At 47.0% G+C, this 5000-nt stretch overlaps 1 protein-coding gene across 1 annotated transcript in view; it reads right to left on the bottom strand.

The window, feature by feature from the left end:
- kcnq2b (potassium voltage-gated channel, KQT-like subfamily, member 2b) overlaps positions 1–5000 on the bottom strand; it is a gene marked incomplete at both ends in the record, with an annotated part of 32473 nt that overhangs the window by 26704 nt on the left and 769 nt on the right. The window lies entirely within an intron of this gene.

The following is a 5000-nucleotide window of genomic DNA, read 5'->3' as shown; positions in this document are numbered from 1 at the left end:
GACGCCCAGCTTTTGAACTCCGCCCCCCGAGGGGCCACGATGGTGCGCGACAGATCGATGGGCCCGGTCTCGAGAGAGCAGACGAGGTGCTGGCGCAACCCGAGCCCAAAAGTGTAAATGGAAAACAAGCTGGTGGACCGTTCGGGCTCCCATACTGTGTGTGTGTGTGTGTGTGTGTGTGTGTGTGTGTGTGTGTGTGTGTGTGGTGTGTGTGTGTGTGTGTGTGGTGTGTGAAGCTGTTTTAATTGTACACCACCAGAGCATGTTCTCGGTCTAGCATACCTTTACATTACGCTCGATTCCAATCCACATATATTTTCAGCTCCGTAACACTGAATTACAGTAAATCGACGCCATTTATTGCTGATTGGTCGAATGAGCATTGGACCAATCGGGCTGGAGTAAAGTCATAAGTACTGTTTATACAGTACCCCCAAGGAAAGTCTGGAGTCATCAGAGCTTGTAGACCTTGTTGTGGAGGGGTGTGTGTGTGTGTGTGTGTGTGTGTGTGTGTGTGTGTGTGTGTGTGTGAAGGTGCATGATGTAACGACAGTGGCCTCTCCTTGACACCTTCAATCCTGACGATGTCAATTTACTACGCGTGACAAGGGGCCTGTCTGTTCCCAGGCACAGACGGACCGAACTGACCGATGACTCTCATCTTCCTGACTACATTATGGAAATATCAACAGAAGCCCTGTTCATATCTGGTAGGATGAAGCTTGGGAAACCTGGACTAACATAACACGAACACACACCGGAAATCACGGATATGTAAATGATAAGAACAAATTATCTTTCTTTTCAGCGTCTTGGAAACACAACAACAGCCGACGTGGAAAATTGATTTCCGGTAAAATCAATAATCTGATTATTACAGCCTAGTATAAAAAGAGCTTGCAGTACTGTACGTGAGTGATACAGTAATCATCTGGTCGCGTCACTACTTGCGAGCTCGGTGTTTTCCTGTCTCTCTCTACCCATCAAGCGCTGTGAGATCGACACACGAGGAGAAAACCCTCTTTCATTTCTCAATGTGATTTGAAATACATGATACAGTAAAATCAGCATTATTCAACAGTCCTCAAGGTCCACACCCACACACACACATTACATTATATTACAGTCATTTAGCTGACACTTTTATCCAAAGCGACTAACAATAATTGCATTTAACGTAGGAAAAGCCAATGTACCACTACTTGCTAGACCTGACAAGTGCATCTCCTTTCTAAAACAAGTGATAAGTGCATAATCTAGTGCTGAAGGCAAAGGGCAAGAAAAGCAATCTAAAATACAATAGCTGTTTGGTATTCCGGAAGACGCGCAACGCCATTCTCAGGCACGGCCCGTATCACGCAACACGACGGTTTAGCTGCTGGTGGGGGGGGGGGGGGGGGGGGCTCTCTGAGTGAGAATACACAATCAGACAACATTCCCGGGGGCGGTGGGGATGGGGGGGGGGGGGGGCGGTGCTGAGAGAGCTGTCTGACCCCTGACCCCCCCTGCGGACCTATGGGTTGACATGCAGTACCTGCCAGTGTGTGTCTGCTGGTGTTGACAGACAACACACCGGTCTCACACACACGCACGCACACACACACACACACTGTGAAACTGCTGCTCTCAAACCTCTCCGCCAATAGCAGTCAGTTTCTAAAGACAGCCGGTAGTGAGTTCGGGCTGTTTTGACAGAATGATGATCAGACGCCACTCTGCTAGCAGGAGGCCCAGCTCAGCTAACTGGTCATACGGGGAACGGTGTGCAAGACCAAACATACTGGCCGATGAAAAGAGGCCGAACAAGCACCCTCAGCCCCACCCAGGGTTGCTTTTAGAGCCTGTGTCGCCTTTCACAAAGCCGACAGCGCTCACTAGCAAGTTTAGACCTCATGTATCGGGCGTTAAATGTGTCGTTATTACGCAGGCGTTCTCAACGTCATCTGGCCCAGAACGCAATCTTGAAGATTTCATGTCCACTTAAGATTTAACAGTAAAGTGTGCCTGTTTGGGATGTTAGAGATAATCAAAGGGATTTTTCGTACAGTGTCAAGACATTGAGTAGAAGTCGAGTACTACAGGTACAGTAGCAATCGAGTGGAAGTAGCAGCCGTATCATATCACTGGCAATTCGCTTGGGCCCACTCAGACATTAAGCGGCTTTTGCGCGTCCCTACTGTGATCGCCGTCCACGCACGGGCAGTGATGGCGTTCAACGTCTCCCGAGCGGCCCGCTGGGAAAATGAACCCTATAACAGTAATGGCTCTAATGACACACAAACTGAGAGGAGAGATGAGAAGGCTACAGCCAGCCTGTGTCTATGTGCGCACGCACACACACACACACACACACACACACACACACACACACACACACACACACACACACACACACACACACGCGCACACACACACAGCCTACAATTTATGGCCCATGTGGGGATGACAGAAGCTCTGAGATGGAGACATGACGATGTTATTAAAGCCGGCCCGGGCGTCCTGGTTACCTGCAGCCAAGCCATAAAACCACAGCGAATTACCTGCCGCTGCATACAGTAAGCATTATGGACGTTCCTATAGGCCCAGCAGGGGGATATACACTATGGGCACATATGCACAGCGTTCATGCATATTCATGTACAGCAGCTTGTTAAATAGTGCACTACAAGGTCAGGGGGAGGAAGACGAAGAAAGGATCAGCCAACGTGGTACCTGATAGCTAACATGGTACCCGATAGCTAACATGGTACCCGATAGCTAACATGGTACCCGATAGCCAACATGGTACCCGATAGCTAACATGGTACCCGATAGCTAACATGGTACCCGATAGCCAACATGGTACCCGATAGCTAACATGGTACCCGATAGCCAACATGGTACCCGATAGCCAACGTGGTACCCGATAGCCAACATGGTACCTGATAGCCAACATGGTACCCGATAGCCAACTAAACAATTCAAAAGTATCTTTGATTGGCACAACATCCACCCCAAACTTGAATTGAAACCTTTATTGCCACAGAGGGGAATTTGTTTAGCACACATCAAGCATACAGAAAACATCAAAATGTACGCCCATCACCAACACCACAATGTCACCAACCACCATCATCGTCATCATCACCATCCTCACCAACATCATCGCATCAACATCATCATCACTGCAACAGGCATCAACAGCTGTTCAACAATTTAATGCTTCTTGGCACAAAAGAAGTTCTGGCTCGTTTTGTCCTTGTTTCTTCGGCATCTCTCTCCCACCACCCTCTCTTTCTCTCTCTCTCTCTCTCTCTCTCTCTCTCTCTCCCCCTCTCACAAAGCCCAGAGGTCCAGCTGGGGGTCAGAGGTCGGGGAGGATCCAATGGGAGCCATTAGGCCCACAGCCTCTGGCCAGAGGGTCGAGGATGTCATCGTCTCTACAGGCCGCTACTGCTACTGCACACACACACACACACACACACACACACACACACACACACACACACACACACACACGACTATAGTTTGTCAGTTAAGTGATTCATTTATTTGCATATTGCAACTTCAGAGTACCAACATTTCAGCTGTGCCTCTATCAAGGCAGCTGGTTCGGAATCTAGACGATCTTGAATGAAATACGAATAAAACCATTTAGATCAAGTTCCTTTTCTACATCAATGCCATCATTGCAGGCGTACTAACGTACAGCCATGCTACACACGTGTGTTTCTCCTGTAAAATGAAAATGGTAAATGGACTGCACTTATATAGCGCTTTTCCACCTTAGCGGTACTCAAAGCGCTTTACAATGGCCTCGCATTCACCCATTCACACACACATTCACACACCAATGGCGGTAGCTGCCATGCAAGGTGCTAACCTGCTCATTGGGAGCAATTTGGGGTTAGGTGTCTTGCTCAAGGACACTTCGACATGTGGACAGTCGGAGCTGGGATTCGAACCACTGACCCTTCGATCACTGAACGACCCGCTCTACCAACTGAGCTACAGCCGCCCCAGCAACCTGAAACTACACCTGGGGCAAAGGGACCAGTCTGTATAGATCCGGCAAGACCCCCTGCATGTGTACCTACACACGTCTCACTGCACAGACCACTGACACAGATGGATGCAGTGTATACACTATCCAGGAAGCAATATTGAGAAATGTGCCATGCATGGGTTTCTAAAGGAGGAAAAATGAAAGAGAAGCAGCATTAGAAGCGACTCTCATATTTCTCAGTGAGTCCACAATGGTATTTATAGAGATAACAGGATGTGGGAGGTGGCAGATTGTATAAATTATATATTAGAGGAGCATGAATAAAATGTGACTGCGCTACAAGGATTATGCTGCTTTTCCATCTTTCACACTCAGAATTGATTTATGGTAGGCGGACCACCGTCATGAAATACATTAATTAAACCAATCAGGCAAGTTCACAAAAGCTTAATACACTGATATACTTTTGTTTTTAGGCTACACACTTGTACATGATCCAAATACATTTCAAGTAACAACAGAGGAGCTGTCCAGCTGCTTTTAGTGCTGAAATGAAAGAAATGCTGGAAGCGCTGCAGCAGTACGCTCAATTAGCTCAGTCGAAATCACATGTAATCGACGGAGAGTAATACTGTAGATAACAGGGGCGAAACCGGCGTTTTGGACTGGTAATGTAGCCTATAGAAAATCCACAATGACAATTTATATTTCTAGACTAGCTCAACAGACATCGCATAAGCTTCTAACTAGACTGCTGAGTTTTATTTGTTGACAGAAACATAAAACCCCTAAGCACACATCTGTGCTTAGTTACATGTATGGTAATGTCAACCAATTTAACAGAAACTATTGACTAATCTGAACTAATAATGCTCACTCCAGCAGCAGTTGATAAGATAGCCTACAGTAGGTAGGCCTATAGGCCTACATGGTAAGAAATAGCATAATGTTCAAATGCGCTGAGAAGCCTGAAGCCAATTTCAATGTTTTATTTGTTTTTCATTAATAGACCTAA

Source organism: Borostomias antarcticus, assembly GCF_949987555.1.
Source record: "Borostomias antarcticus genome assembly, chromosome: 33".
NCBI lineage: Eukaryota > Metazoa > Chordata > Actinopteri > Stomiiformes > Stomiidae > Borostomias > Borostomias antarcticus.
The sequence above is the reverse complement of the archived record's forward strand: the minus strand, read 5'-3'. Positions and strand labels throughout refer to the sequence as shown.